Genomic DNA, 16,892 nt, shown 5'->3' on the forward strand with positions numbered 1-16,892 from the left:
CTAATGTTTTAAGAAACTGACAAACTATTTTCCCCAAATGACTAGACCGTTTTACATACTTCTTCCAGTTGTGTAGGAGAGTTCCAGTTTCTCCATATCCTTGACAACGCTTGGTCATTATCTGTCTTTTTGATCATAGCCATTCTAGCGGTTATGAAGTGGTATTTCATTGTGGTTTAGTTTGCATTTCCCTGATAACTAATGGTGCTAAGCATCCTTTCATATGCTTATTTGTCTTTCATCTTCTTTGTTTAAGTGTCTTTTCGGATCTTTTGCTCATTCTCGTTTACTTATTTTGCAAAATATTTAAAAACGTTAATAATTGTATGGTTTAATACAGGGTTTATCAACCTTGGCACTCTTGACATTTTGGATCATTCCTGGTTGTGGCAGGCTGTAGCTGTCCTATGTATTGTAGGATATTGAGCACCATCCCCAGCTTCTATATAGTAGCTTGCCCTCTGTCGTGACAACCAAAACTGTCTCCGGATATTGCCAAATGTTGCCGGGGGAGGGGGGTCAAAATTACTCCTAGTTGAGAGCTACTGGTTTGGAAATTGATATGGTTTCAAAGAAGTAAAGATCAAAGGTGTGTGGTAAAAGTGGAACTTAACTTGGGTGTTTTAAATGAATATAATTTAGAAAGGTAGAAAGAAGAATTTCAGGTAAGATATTTCCTTTTTTATAATAAATTTTGCTGCTAAAGCAGTTTTGTAGTGATAGAGATTTAAGACCAGAATTACATCCTGTTCTCCTACCATCCTGACAGCAGTGTTGTTTCCTTTCTTGTGTTTCCCAACGTATTTATCCAGAAGTCTCTCTTGGTAGGGAGGGGGCTGCATGTGTCTTTTGTGACACACTTAGTATGGCTCTGATTTTGTGCTCTTAAGTCTGGTTTTTCAGTGGGCTTCTCTGTTCAGATAGGTTTTATTTTCCTGACTTTGAATTATTTTCCTGGAATGAACATCTGTGAATAATGTTACTGGGATTTACTGGGGAAAAGGACATAACTTTTCTTTATGGATTTTAATATATATCACCTCTTTGTTTTCCACATTTGTGCCAGTTAGGAAATGTCCAATTCGTACAGGCCCTTTTGTACCAAAGATAATCTTTAAATAAACCATTCTTTCTCTGCCTCTTGAGAAGCAGCTGTGCCAGTTTCTAGGCATCTAACGGTAATAGTCTAACACTTCTCCTTTCTTCAAGATCCTATATATGAAACAAACAGTACGTTAAGTCGCAATTCCTGCACTAAATGAAATCCCCATGACAGACTAAGATTTAAAGTATGGAAAGATGGGAAATGAGTTTAAAAAGATAAGTCTGCTTGTGCGCCCAGTAAGGGTAGTACTTTATGCAGTAAAGCCTCCTTAAGTAAACATCTGATGGAAGGAAGGAATAAAATCTTACTTGGACGTAATTCTTTTTTATTAACAGCAAGGTTGTGTGTATAAGTGAGCACTAATGTACCTGAGGGAAGAGGAATAGAAAGAGTGATTATAGCAAATAAGATGAGGGCAGAACTGTTTCACCATTCATCATAAATTGGCCCAAAGTTTTTTAACAAAAGATAGGTGGCCATCCTGATGGCACTTCACATAACAGAGTGAAGCTAATACTTAATCAGCACCTTTCTCTAAGGGCTCTGAGTACTCTAAGAACCTAATGTCATTCAGGCATCCATGAAAAGTGTTTTCTGCCCTTTTTTGATTTCCATAGCTTAACTGAAAATGGAACAACAACAAAAAATGTACACCTGAGATGGAGCTTTGTTTTTTTTTAATCTATTTGATTGGAGTATGTATAGTTAATTTACAATATTGTGTATAGCAAATACGCAAATACACTTTGCTGTATAGCAAAGTGACGCAGTTATACATATATATCCATTCTTTTTCATATACTTTTCCATTATGGTTTACCACAGGATATTGAATATAGTTCTCTGTGCTGTACAGTAGGACCTTGTTGTTTATCCATTCTGTATATAATAGTTTACATGAGATGGAGCTTAGTGATTGCAGCTCTGCTGCTTTTATACAGAGCTAACGACACTTCCGTGGGTGGAGGTCTCTGAGTTGTGTGAGCTGAAGACGTTTGGACCAGGAAGAACCTCACTCCTCCCTGGAAGGAGTTTTGTAGCAAGTGGTAGCATTTCACAAACAAGTTCCCCTTTACAGGTGTGAATGGTGAGGGATAGTACAATTAAGTGAGTGAGAGCAATAACACATGAAGACCAAATCTGCTCGGTCCTAAGTGGTGTGTACTCTGGCGTTCAGTCCATGTGGGGTGGTGGTGGCATCACCTATGACATCAGCCTGCCTGGGTTGTAATGATGGAAACTCCCTCCCATGGTTGTCATGAGCGTTAAATGAAAGAATCAGTGCCTGGCACAAGAGTGCAGAAAGTTTCAGCCTTTTGTTGTGTTTCTCTTGTTTTTATTTTTTGTTTTTAAATCATAGGAAACTTATGACTTTGGCGGGCTTGGGGACGATTCAGCCTAAAGACAAACTTGGTTCAATGTCAAAGTCTCAGTCTTGGATTTTTTTTCTAGTTGAGTTCCATAATCTTGTTTAGATCTTAATTCCAGACAACAGGTTTCTAAATATAAATGTCAAGATCTGTGAAGGGTCTGAGATCTTTTTTCCTTTCTTGCAAACTAACAGGGTAGCCTGCCAGTTTCATGGATGCTGGCGGATAACACCATACCTGTGTCAGAGACATAAGGCGGTTTATTATTCACTGCAAAGCAGTACCCACAGGGCGTCAGCATTTGTGTCAGGTCCCTGAGCCCCAGTTTCCCCAGGGCAACATAAGCAGGACTAGGTGGACCCAGGCATGCAGTGGTTTCCATTACAAGAAAGGAACCCTGAGCTCAGAGAACCTGTATCTCTTACAGTGGGCAGTAGTCGTATGTACCCTTTGTTCCAAAGGGTGGTGGTATCTCAGGCTGCCCTCTGCTTGGGAGGGAGGGGGCACTATATTTTAGAAATCAGTTCCCTCTACAAACATCTTTGAAAAATTCGTCCCCAAAAAAGGCAGTCAGGGCCTCTGCTGGAAGGATGTATAGAAATGGAGGAGATCCATGAAGAGAATTGCCCTCTTGACAGTAAAAGCTGAAAGCTGTGTTTGTATTGGAACATAGGGAAGGATGCAAAGAAACATCACTTTGATGTCCTATGTGACAAAATGTAACATAAAGGGAGAGAGAGCAGCTATGGCATTTTGGAGACACGTGGCATCTCAAGGACAGTGTGTGCAGGTAGGTACTTGGTGGCACTGGTCTCGTGATTCTGGACGTGGTGGTACCTGGTGGTGGTGTTGGAGGGGCCTGGTGGTTCATCAGTGGGAAGCAGCTCCTTTATGACTCCTGGGGACACCAAGGAGGGACCTCTACACAGAAGTGCAGGTCTCTCTTGAGGGATACACGGTAGGTACTGCGTGGAGGCTAACAGGAATTATTCAGGAGCCTCTAGGCACTCGTCGAGGGCTCCTAGAAGTAATTGGAGGCAGCTCTATAAGGAACTATGGGCTCCCCAGTAGTTGGGGAGGGCAAGACCCAACAGAACATGGGTTAGATTGAGAATGGCTTCTGCTCCTCCTGATTTAGAAGACTCTTTCTATAGTGTGTAGGGGTGTCTGTGTAGAACTGGAAATTTGTTAAGAAAAAATAAACAGTAATGATGAAGTCGAGAAGCAATCAAACTGATTTACTCATGCCCACTCATTTTCTGTTTCTGATCCAGGTTTTCTCAGTGACATGTAATTATCAATTGCCCATTTCAGTGCTCCTAAAGTATATTTTGGGGAACCACAAAATGCCCCTTCAGATACCCTACAAAAGAGAAAACCTTTGGTCAAATACATTCTGAAAATGCCGTATATCAGTACCCCTCCTTGGGGGGTTTATAGTTCACAGTAACATATTAAAGACTCAGTTGTCCTGCACTTTGGGATGCTCTTGAAATTTGTTTAAACCAACCGTTGCTAAACTCGCCTGATCCACAGAATCCTATACTTGTATAACATTCATGAAAGTCTCATGGAACTAATGTTCGGGAGAGCACATTGCAGAAAATGTTTTATGGTGATGTTATGACATCACAGTCACAATTGAAATACTCACAGGTAGTAAAGAAAACTTTCAGATTCTTGAAGAGCTTTCCAGTGAAACCCGTTGTTTCACTTGCTGCTTGTATCTAAGGTCAGTTACAAACTCGAAATCTTTTAGTCCTGGCACTGCATTGTATTATTCATCTAGTAAGAAGGTCTAGCCCACCAGACATGATCTAGAATTTCTGATACTGACATTAGTAGTTAATCCAAGGCTTTAATAAGCACTGCATTTACCACATTGAGTTGATATGATTCTGGTGAAAGGCAAATGTGCTTGGCATTTCATAAAACTTGAGCAGCCTTACTGAGAGCAGATTCCCATTTTTCAACAGATTTAGGAAATATTAAAACTGGCTTACAAACAGCCGTTTGTGAATTTCGTGATGGTGTGGGATACAAGGTTGGTGACCGCTGGGCAAGAATGTCTTTTCTTGGGTCCATGTGCGGTTTTTATTATTTTGTCTTTGTTGCCAGGTAAAATATCAAGAACTCAGTTAAGACTTGGAGAATAGTCTTGGTTTTCATCTTTAGAAGGCTGAATCAATTGGAAATTTTACTGGGTGTTTTTCACTATGTTACATGGAATATAAATTAGTTTTTTATCTCTTCTTTGCACAAATCATGTATCAAATTTTAAATGTGACATCTGCTCCTTTTGTAGTTATCTCTTAAAAAGCAAGAAGTGAGATAAGACCAAGTTGGTGGAATTGGTAGGCGTTATCCTGGCAGGAATTATCACATAATCACATTGGATATTGTGATTAATTTCGCAGTGGCTAAAATGGTGGTAATGTGGACAAAATTTCTTCCCCCAGTAACATCTCTTTTCCTTTTTCTGTTTTATCAGGTGTTCAAGTCACAAAGATAAGGAAGGTTTGTGTTTTAATCCTGGGTCCACCATGTCATTTTACTTAGTATCTATGACTCTCAGTTTCCTCTTTCACAAAGAGGAACATACTTATATCATAGGATGTTAGGTGTATTAAATGAAATGCCAACTATGAAGGATTCAGTATAGTTCCTGGAATATAATACATGCCCTTGATGTGTTCATTTTTTGCCCTTCATTCCTTCCCTTCTTCACATTTAAAATCCTTCCCATGGAACCCCTTGGCTGAGCTCCATGTGGGTCTCCCCTGATCCCCTTTCCGTACACATTTCTTTTGTCCCTCTTTTTTTTTTTTTTTTTTTTTTAAATGGCCACGCTGCATGGCCTGCAGGATATTAGTTCTCCCATCAGGGATTGAACCCGTGGCCCCTGCAGTGGAAGCACAGAGTCTTAACCAATGGACCACCAGGGAAGTCCCCCTCATTTTTAGTTGAATGGTTTTATCTTCCTTTCCATTGCCCTGGTCCTCAACTTCATGTTTCCTCTCTCCCTGTCTGTTGGCCTTTCTCCCAGGATTCAGTCCTACATTGATCTCACCCATCCTGAAAAGGTCTTGTTTCTGATTTGTTCCTCCCTTGAGCTACCAACGCTGTTCTCTGTTTCAGTTCCATATCAAAATCCTGAAGCATGTTGTCTCTGCCAGCTGCTTCCGCTTCTCTCCTCTTCACTCCATCCTTAATTCTTAGCATTGGCCCTATATCCTGCTGTTTTACTCTAACACCTCTCTTGAAGGTTAACAAGACACCATTCTGCAAAATTCAATAACATCCTTTAGTCCTCATTTTTCTAGATCTTTCTACTAAATTCGATTCTCTTGACTCCCCTTAAATGTGTCTTTTGCCTTCTAATGAAAATTTATCATCCAAGTCCTTTTTCTCCCTAACTGCTGCAGTCCAGGAGGATTAAATTATGTCTGCAGATGAATTGGACCAGCTGTTTTCCTCTCATAGTCACCACATTGTCATCACTTGACAAGTGGGTCATGGGGAAGTGATCCTTGCCACTGCCGTTATCCTCCTGATTTTCCAGTCTCCAAAAATGACTGTGCCAGCCGTCATGTCCATAAAGTGTATAAGGGGCTGAACACCGGCAAACTGAGACCAAAATTATTCAGACTATCTTTGGACACGTAAGCAGGAGGCAGGTTCTCCCATTTTGTTTTTGAGCCAAATCAACAAGTCTTGGAAATCGGATCTAGCCATCCTCCCAGCCACCCATGGTATTGTACACAGCAAATCGAACCTTTGTGAATCAAGGTTTGGGGGACCCGAAAGTCTTAATAATTAGGACTAACAAGTATGGTGATGTTGGCTGATAGGAGACTATGTTTTCAAAGGGCCTGGCCTGCCTCAGCGACGGTCCTGCATAGTGAATGGATGAACTCAAGACATGAAGCAATGAGTTTTCTTTCCTAGTTGCATCCTGTCATTTAAGTGTAATTTCTAGTGATTTCTAGTCTACTTAGAACTTCTGAATTAACAAATTTTCTCGACCCTTTCACCTTCCCTGTATGTTTGTTTTTCGTTTTTTTCTGGGCCTAACTACAACGCACCATTAAAAATATTTCTAATTCAAATAAATACTTTGTACATAGAGAATACAGTGGGTATTTTCAGGCTCTGATGTCAGCTTGAATCTAGATCTGAGCGTTTCCTTTGGATGTCGAACTTTGAGCAAGTTGATTAATGTAGTGTCTGCCTCCTCAGTGTAAAGGATTAAATGCTGCATTGCTTGTAAAGCAGTTAGCAGCACGTGGCTTGGCTATTCCTCCAGTGGTGTGTTTCCTAACAGCCTGGTGGGCTCAGGCTTACACACAAGGCCCCCACGTGGCCCACCTTCTAAACGTCTAGTCCCTTTTAAGTTCTGTATGTTTGGTGGGGTGGGGGGAGGGAGTAAGAATAGACTCAAGTTTTTTTAAAAATGTAGCCATAAATGAACCAAAAATAAAATAGAGGTAAAAATCTAATATCTGAGAATGTCACCAAATTATTAATTTTGATGAAATTTAAAATTTGTTTCTTCGAAATAATTGTGTAGTGCAAACTTCACACAATATGCATATAATATTTATTTAACCTAATGATAACCAATGAATTTTTTTTTTTTTTTTTTTTTTTTCCGGTACGAGGGTCTCTCACTGTTGTGGCCTCTCCCGTTGCAGAGCACAGGCTCCAGACGCGCAGGCTCAGCGGCCGTGGCTCACGGGCCCAGCCGCTCCGCGGCATCTGGGATCTTCTCAGACCGGGTCACGAACCCGTGTCCTCTGCATCGGCAGGCGGGCTCTCAACCGCTGCGCCACCAGGGAAGCCCTGAATGTTGTTTTTTAAAAATTGACTTTCTTGAGAGTAAAATTTGAATTATTTCTTTTTCTTTGGTCTTAAATGTGAAAAAAAAACTATTGCAACAATATATTGTATTATTTGCTACAGAGGGTTATTTATTTGGTAATTTAATCATTTAAGCTCCAGAATTTATCTCTTTTCAATTGATAAAAACTGAGAAATATATGAATTAGCTTTTCAAAAAAAAAAAAAATCTGGTTCCTTACAACCAGAGTTCAGTTGATTAGATCAGATCAGTACTTGCCAGATACTCACTGGAACGGAAGACTCACTTGGGTAAATTTTTTAAAAACACAGATTTCTTGGCTCTACCCAGATATGCTAGATAAGGTACTCTTAGTTGGGGAGAGTACTGTGATTCTCTGTATTTTTGCGACCTCCTGGAGCCTAGGTGATTCTTATATGTAGCTGGTCTTTCCACCATGACTGGGAACCAACAAATGAGATTAAAAGCCCCAGTACTTCCCACTGTATGAGTCTGTTATTCTAGTTTCTAGTTCTTGAGTAGAGCAGAAAAGAAGCACTGATTATCTGGGGTGAATGGTTTTATCATGGCCATTCTGAGGACAAATATTTGTGTGCTCTGCTGGGTATTTCCGTACCACCTCCCTACTTAAAATGAGTTCTTGAGTGTTCGGTGAGTGTGATGACCATTCAAACCAGGGCACTTCTGAGAGTGAAGGGGGAGCTATTAATAATTATTCTGGGACAACAGACATAGCCAGAACTGACTCAACAAACAGGGATGCATGGTTACCCATAAGATTCTGGCCTAAGTCAAAGAAGGAGAGACAAAAGTGAGGAAGGGGAACCCATTGGAAAAGTTCACATGGGAGTAAAAGATCTGCCATGTTTTGTCTTCTTTCTGCTTCTCTCTCCTTCTTCTCCCTGATGCTTTATTTGGTACCCAATGGGACACACTGGTCTTACCCAGAGAAGTTAGTTTGGCAAACACCAGTGTCAGGTGGGATTGCGACAGAGAGGGAACAATGTTGGAACGATGTGTGAACTAGATTATGCTGAGTTGTACAGCCTTTCAATTAAATTTGGACATACCAACTCAGTCAACCAAAAGAAGGAGCAAATATTTATGTTTACCCACCATGTAATCAGGGATGAGCTAGGCTCTGGCACGCAAGAACAGATAAGAAAGAGATTCCTTGCCTTTAGGGAGCTAATGGTATAGTAGGGAGTATAAGTAAGTGCACAGGCCTTTCAAATACTATGTGAGGTTAAGTAGCGGTTTCCTTCAGAAAGAAGTGATATAATAACTCATGCTGTGGGAGTCCACATGAACCCAGAATTAATATTCAACAGGACATCAGCTACCACCAGGAACCCCATCAAAATCCCCCATTGTTTACCAGTCTCTCCTTTTCTTTTTTTTTTTTTTTGGTGGTACGCGGGCTTCTCACTGATGTGGCCTCTCCCGTTGCGGAGCACAGGCTCTGGACGCGCAGGCTCAGCGGCCATGGCTCACGGGCCCAGCCGCCCCGCGGCATGTGGGATCTTCCCGGACCGGGGCACGAACCCGTGTCCCCTGCATCGGCAGGTGGACTCTCAACCACTGCACCACCAGGGAAGCCCTCCTTTTCTTTTTGTGGCCCATTTTTACTTTCCGACTGTGTTTTATAATCCTAAATTCTATGTAGCCTTACCCAAATACTAACAATATAAATGCTTCACGCTCTAACTTCTCCTGCTCTGCACTCTTGTTCTCTGTTTACAAATCCAGTTTTCTGAGGCCATTAATGCTGGGTAAGGACTGTTCAAAATAATTGAGAAGGATGTGACCCTCCTAGGGGCTATTTATAATTCAAAAGTGAGATACCTTAACCCAAAGGAATCTCAAAATGATATATATGTGGGGTTGCCAGACTTAACAAATAAGAATAAAAGAGACCCGGTTAAATTTAAATTTCAGTTAAACAATGAGTATGTTTTTTAGTAGGAGTGTGTGCCATGCAGTATTTGGCATATATTTACTAAATTTCATTGTTTATCAGAAATTCAGATTTAACTGGGTGTCCTGTATTTTTTCTGACAACCTGAATATTTGGAGAGCTAAGTGTGAATCAAGAACTGCTTCGAACTCTCTGATTTGGTCTTCATTTTTATAACCCTAGTCCTAACCGTGCCCCATCAAGAGACTTTTATTTTCTTTCATTCTTTCAAAAGCTGTTACTTAAACCGATGGTGGTTCAGGACTCAGAGGTACAAAGCTCAGGGTGATTAGTCAGAGTAAACAGTGAAGCTGCTGAAGGGCAAGTTCAGGTGCAGTTGGTGGCGTGCAGCTGTAAGCAGGGTGGTCTCACTGGAGCCCCCATGGGAGGCCATCATTGGCTGGAGCTGGGCGGAGCAGAATGGGGATCAGAGGTAGATTTGGATATGGAGGCAGACAACCGTGGGCTATGTAAACAAGGCAGGGAAACTTATTGAAGGCAGGACTTGTGCTTTATTCGTTTTATATTTCCATAGGGCTTACAACAGTCTTCGTACGTAGCGACTGTCCAAATATTTGTTGAATGAAGTGGCCTCTTCCAAGGGGATATCTTCTGCCTTTTCCTTCTCCATAATCCACTGGGAAATTGATTTCTTAGTTGGCTGCATGTGGTTTGCTTCCATTCTTTCAGTTTCTGAATGGCCTGGGGTTCAGCAAAAGAATCAGCGTGAGTGAGTAAGGATGGGCTGGTAGACCGGCCACTGAAGCTAGGCAGGGGGCTTCCTTTTAGCACTAGGGGCTGAAATGAGTGAGTGAGTGAGTGTGTGTGTGTGTGTGTGTGTGTGTGTGTGTGTGTGTGTGGTAAGAGCGACAGCTTGTGAGTGCTGTGCTAAGGAGAGATTGCTCTGTTGACATTTTACAATATAAAACTTTCATCACAACCTCCGACGTGCAGGTTAATTACAAAATGAGGCAGAGTAAATCCTGAAGGTGAGAAACGAGGGAGTACTGAAGACAACGTATGCAGCAGGTCCTTGGGTGTCTGCTCTGACTTGAGCACAGGAGCAGAAAGACCCCTGAGAGGCCATGGTACTGAGCCAGTGCTCTTGGGTTTTCTCCTACTGCGCTTTCTGGCACCTCTGCTTTGCAGCCTCCTGGAGCATAGCCGCCATCTCCGGGGTGTTAAGAAATATCAAAAACAAAATTAAAATGAATTAACTTTCATTTCAAATGCAATTGATATATATTTAGCACTTTAGGAGCAGTGAGATTGGGTGTTAGAAAACCAGACAAAGTGATGGGGTAGCAGTGTTATGAATTGCGAAGTTGGGAAAAAAGAAAACATGCTAATGACTTGTTAAGGGATTGGACACTGCTGGGGAGCAGATAGAAACTGAGAGAAAAACAGTTTCTAAATTTAGTTTTAATCAAACTCTTGAGAATTCATCTCTATTTTTGAACTGTCATCAGTAGAACGCTTGCCCTCAGTGGTATCTGATTTTGATCTTTGTTTATGATTCGTTCACTCAGTATCATCCTATGTGCTGACTGTTCGCTAAGCACTAGGCTTACGAACGCATACGGTGGGTTTTTCATGGGTTCCTTTAACACCCTCATATTGCCATCCAGTCTGCAAATGCTGTGCTGGCCTGCAGTGGGGGCTGGGAAGGGGGTGCAGCATCAGAGGCTGAAATGCAGTGAGCTCAACGGTGGTAACCATTGAGAGCCCAAGGGTGCAGGCGCCACACATCGCTGCTTTGTGCAGGAAGACATGGGTGGTAATGGCCTTGAGCATGTTGTGTGCTGAACTCAAGGACAAATGGGGTAAAGCAAGTAGAGAGAGAATAAAATGGTCTCTCCTTTTACAAACCTGAGTTTAATTGTAGTTAATGGTAGTTCTCTTTCCCCTGGCCTTTCGTGTAGGAAGAGAGGCCTTCCATTTTCTGTGTATGATCAAAGCAATAAAAGGGCCAGCGTTATTGAAGATTTGGGGTAATTTTATTTCTTCCTGCAGCCAAGTTGATTTTTGATTGACCATCATATAACTAAAATATTTTTTAGGTGTCAAAATTCATGCTTTCTCAATATCAGAAAGATGAAAAAGTGAGGCTTTTTGACATGTATAACTAATGATGTAATTAGGATGATTAACATGCTTTAGAAGATTAATTATCAGTGATTATGAAAGTAAGTGTAAATTAAAGAGCAGTACTTAGATTTCAGTATAGTAGTTTATATCTACTATTCAATGTTGTACTTTTTAGCTAGTATTATATTTTATCTGGAGCCCATTTCTCAACACATATTTGAAATGTAGTTGAAATGTAGAGTCATAGAAAGAATGTAGCTTTTTATCAGAAAGAGACAAACAAGGAGAAAAATTATGGCATCAGAGAATCACTCAGTAAATGTGTACATATTTTTCAAAAATTATTTTATTTAAATATTCAGTAAAGATTCCTTAAAAATATCATTAAAGTTTAAAGAGTGATACAACACACAACCATGTATCCACAACCTAAATATGTATATATGTTTATAATCATGATACAAAAATGTTACAGTGAACTTAAGAAGAAAAACTAAGTTGTTTTTTTTTAAAAAAAACATAGGTAGAAATGAAAGAGGAGGCAATAATTTAAAAGTAATTTCTACATTTGGAAATTAGGCCAAAAAAAACCCCTCACAAATATGTCTTCTGTATTTTTCTATGAAACAATTGTAATGAAAAATTTCCAATGAAAAAAATTATTTCATTGGAAAAGTAGAAATAAGTACTTTAAATTTAAATCATGAATCCTGGGCAAAAAATTTTAAAAAAAGGAAGACAAAATGGAACATTTCCAGTCACTTTCTTGGACTGTTTATGAAGATTTTTTTTCCAAAATGCGTATGAGGTGCTCTGCCCTTGTCCTGCTGTCACGTGTTTCTCTATAAATGATTGGAATATTTGGCAAAGAGAAATCCACGTACTTGAGGGACTTTTGGTTTCTACTGACTGGTACTGCTGGAGCCTGAAATAATCCTCACATTAAATATGTCCAAGAATCTGATCAGAAGGAACGCTTGACAACAAACTTATGTATACATTGTCATATTCATGACATAGGAGATAGCATTGGTTTCTGTAAGCCTACATGTCCTAGCGTATTTCAGTGTTGATGGATATTAAGACATGAATTGATCTATACTCATCATGCTCAACTGGGGCTGATTTTGACCCCAGGGGACACTTGACCATTTCTGGAGACATTTTGGGGCTGTCACAGCTGGCGAGGGTGTTGGTACTGGTATCTAGAAAGGTAAAGGCCGGGGATGCTGCTAAACATCCTACAGTGCGCAGGACGGCCCCACCACAGAGAATTATCCGGCCCCAAATGTCAATAGTGCCGAGGTTGAGAAACCTTGATCTACACAAAAAAAGAACAAAGGTTTAAATTTATATCCTGAAATTAGTATATAGCAGGACATTTCTTATGCATAGTTTTTCTTCTGATAATAGCACTGTTTGATAGAATAAAATTATTTTTGAAAGTTTGTCTTTACAGCTAAGAAATACATATTTGTATCATTTTTACAGTGTATACATCTAAGTTTTATAGCAAATGTTCTTTTTTTATATTTGTTTTGCAACTGTATCAGAAAATAGATGATTTAGCAAGTTCAGACATGCTCCGTTCATCCTGATCGTGAATGAAACGTCTGCCAGAAAAGGATCATTTCATACCATATTTCATGTTGGCAATCAGACTTGGACTGTTTTAGTAGTGCTCTTAGAATTTGAACAAATATCTTCCATATTCATGGGAAGGAATGTTTATTAAAATATTGCCAATTAAATTCTCTTTCAGTTCTTGGTGCCAACGTATTTTATTTATCTATGTATTATGTGACTTTCATACTTGACCATAAATTTAGAAAGAGAGGCTATATTTAGGTATTAACCCTGGGGATTTCTGGAAAGTTTTTCATTACAATGTTTTCTACTACGCTGTCTCCTTGATGTTTGCTCCAAAAGATTTATTTACCCAGATCTGATTCATTCTCAACAATTCTCCTGTTTTTTTAATTATATCTAAATATTAACAATAATTGTTTAATATCAACTATGCATTTAGTGTTCGAATTTCCAATTTTCTCAGTATATATATATATTTTTGGTAATTTGTATGTCTGAATTAGAATCCAAATAAGGTCTACACACAGCAGGTGACCGACGTGTCTCTTACGTTTCTTTTAATCTGTAGGTTTCCCCCTTATCACACACTCTCTCTCCCTTTTATTATGTGTTTTTTGAAGAAACTGGGTCATTCATCCTGTAGAATTTCTACTCAGTCTGGGTTTGGCTGGTTTTAATTCCGTGGTAGGCTTAATGGGCTTCCATGTTTTCTGTATTTCCTGTAAATTGATAGTTGAGTCCAGCCATCATTTAGTCTTAAAATTAAAACCAAGAAGGAAAAAAATCCCCGTATTTTGTTTTTTAAAATCTCTTTGAAAGTCCATTTTTGGAGAAGAATAAGAGCTTGACCCCAAATTTCTGGAAACTGGTAAGGAAACTAAAGTATATCTTTCCTAATTAATTAGGACTACATATTATAGTCCTAATTGTTATGTAATATTATTATTATATATTATATTCCTATTATATTGATTCCTAAATACCAGTGATTTAAGATGTAAGACAGCTTTTTCTTTATATATTCTTAGGTTGCCGCTGGGAAACAGTACTACGGAAATTGACAGACTAGAGCCAGGGCAGGGGCCTGCTTTTGTAAATATAGTTTTATTGGCACATGGCCACAGGCACTCATTTACACATTGCCTGTGGCTGCTTTCCCACTGCAACGGCAGAGGTGAATAGTTGCCACAGAGATACATTTGCCCATAAAGCCAAAAATATTTACTATACTATCTGGCCCTTTACCAAAAAAAAAAAAGAAAGAAAGAAAAAAGAGAAAAGGAAAAAAAAGGCTTGTCACTCTTGGCAATACAAGATCAGGCCTTTACAAAAGTGATCTATAGTCTGCTATAAACTGTTGATAAAATTTTTCTAAAAATGATTGTGTCATTATTATCTATAAATGTGTAATCATTATTCGATCATGGTATATTTGTACTTTATCATCCTAAACTTAGTTTCCTATCTCTTTATATCCCAAATATAAAAAGTTTAGGGCTTCCCTGGTGGCGCAGTGGTTAAGAATCTGCCTGCCAGTGCAGGGGACACGGGTTCAAGCCCTGGTCTGGGAAGATCCCACATGCCGCGGAGCAACTAAGCCCGTACGCTACAACTACTGAGCCTGCGCTCTAGAGCCTGCAAGCCACAACTACTAAGCCCGCGTGCCACAATTACTGAAGCCCATGTGCCTAGAACCTGCACATCGCAACAAAGAGCAGCCCCCGCTCGCCACAACTAGAGAAAGCCCACGCACAGCAACAAAGACCCAGTGCAGCCAAAAATACATAAATAAATAAATAAAAAAGTTTGCCTATTTAAATATTCAATATAATAGAAAAGTCATTAAAATTTTCAAAAACAATTCTTGTAAAAACTTACGTATATGCTGTCAGTTAATAGAGTCTAATAATCTGACTACAAATATTTTTATTAACTAATCCTTTCTACATACATTTACTGTCTTTAAACGCAGTTTTTTTTTTTTGTTTTTTTGTTTTTTTTTTGCGGTACGCGGGCCTCTCACTGTTGTGGCCTCTCCAGTTGCAGAGCACAGTCATCCAGACGTGCAGGCTCAGTGGCCATGGCTCACGGGCCCAGCCGCTCCGCGGCATGTGGAATCCTCCCAGACCAGGGCACGAACCCGCATCCCCTGCATCGGCAGGTGGACTCCCAACCACTGCGCCACCAGGGAAGCCCTAAACGCAGTTTTAAAATCTGTAAAGTTAGGGGCCTAATTACGGTGTCTGTTTGGAGTATTCCTTAGATGGTGGAATAGTAATGCTTTAGGAACAGTGTTTTCTGAATTACGGGAATTGGTCTCTGTGGTTCCATCTGCATATAAGAAGATGACTTATTTGTATTTGTCATTGTATATGAATTATTATGTGCTATCAATTTATCACATTAAGTTGGAATCGACACCATTTGCCCAGAATGAAATTGTACCTCTTTCTTTAAGACAAGTACCACTTCTGTTCTTAGGTATCCGTCATTTAGAAATTGATCAGTGGCAGGATTTGTCTCAAAAACACTTGGGAATTATCCCATCAGATTATCCTTGACAAATGTTTAAAAGTATTAGGGGAAGAGAAAAAAACTCCTTGCTTAAAAATTGTAAATAAGTCTTTAGCTTCAGGGAAATCTGGATGCTGAAGCTTGGCAGAAGGACCCAGATGGGAGGATTAGTGTTTCTCCAAGGAAACCCTTTTTTCATGTCTGAAACAGTTTGTCTGATATTGGTTCTTTCTGTGGTGGTCAAGATTATGCAAATACTTATTATTAGAGTATTCCAACTGCTGTAATAAACTCAGACTTAACACGATACAATTAATTTCTTACTCATGTCATATTGTCCAGTGTGTGGGGTGGGAGGGGGGGAAGAGTTTCTGCCCCACACAGTCATACAGGGACCCAGATTTTTCAGTGTAGGAGGCTAAGCATGGTTTTTACATTTTTCCAATGTTTAAATGGCTTAAAAATAACACGAAGAATAATACTTGGTGACACATGAAAATTATATGCCATCTAAATTTCTGCGTCCACCATCCAGAGCTTAGCTGGCACACAGCCATGCCCATTTGTTTATTGTCTATGGCTGTCTTTCTGCTTCAAGGGCAGGGTTGAGAGTTGTGACAGAGCCCGTGTGGCCTGCAAAGTCTAAATAGTTTCTATCTGCCCTTTACAGGGAAACATTTGTCAAATCCCTGGTCTAGGGTCTTGGCTGTCTTTTAGGGTGTCATGGTACCTCATGGCCAGGGAAGAGAGAGGGAACCTGGGGGATCTCGGGAGAGGTTTCAGGGCAAGGCTGACACGTGGCTGTGCCCACACTGTTGGCCAGAACGTAAAAATGTGTCCCTGATACCTGCAGGGGAGGCTGGTCAATGCAGTCCAGTGAAGCGCTGTGGACGGGAGAGCACAGATACTGGTGGACAACAGACAATGTCTGCCATTTTGTACGAGAAATGTATTTTTGTAGACTCACCCTTGAGCCGTGGCCTCAACTCTTGTGTTCACGTGATTTCAAGATCTGTAAATGCATGAGCTCTTTTATTCCCCCTCCCCACGCTGTCATTATTTCAGCTCGTCACACTTTTTTTTCTCAATGTGCATAGTCACAAAATGAAAGACAGGTTGTTTGGTTTTTGTTTTTAGATTTGTTTTTTTTTTAGATCAAGATGAGCAATACGCTGAAAGCAGCAGGGCTGTCCAATAACTGAGTTGGGTTTGACAGGCTCATTTGTGTATTTACTGAACTAGTCATGCAATAGGTGTTTGAAATCGTGATCAAAGCATTGTTTTATTTTTCTGGATCCTGTCGTCTTTCTTTTTGGTCTGATTGCACTTGCCAGTGTTTGTGAGTTATTGTCAAATGGGCACCTTCTCAAAGGGTAGTGTTTCATTGGAGTATATAAATTTCATGCG

The sequence above is a fragment of the Phocoena phocoena genome, chromosome X (assembly GCF_963924675.1).
Source record: "Phocoena phocoena chromosome X, mPhoPho1.1, whole genome shotgun sequence".
Lineage (NCBI taxonomy): Eukaryota > Metazoa > Chordata > Mammalia > Artiodactyla > Phocoenidae > Phocoena > Phocoena phocoena.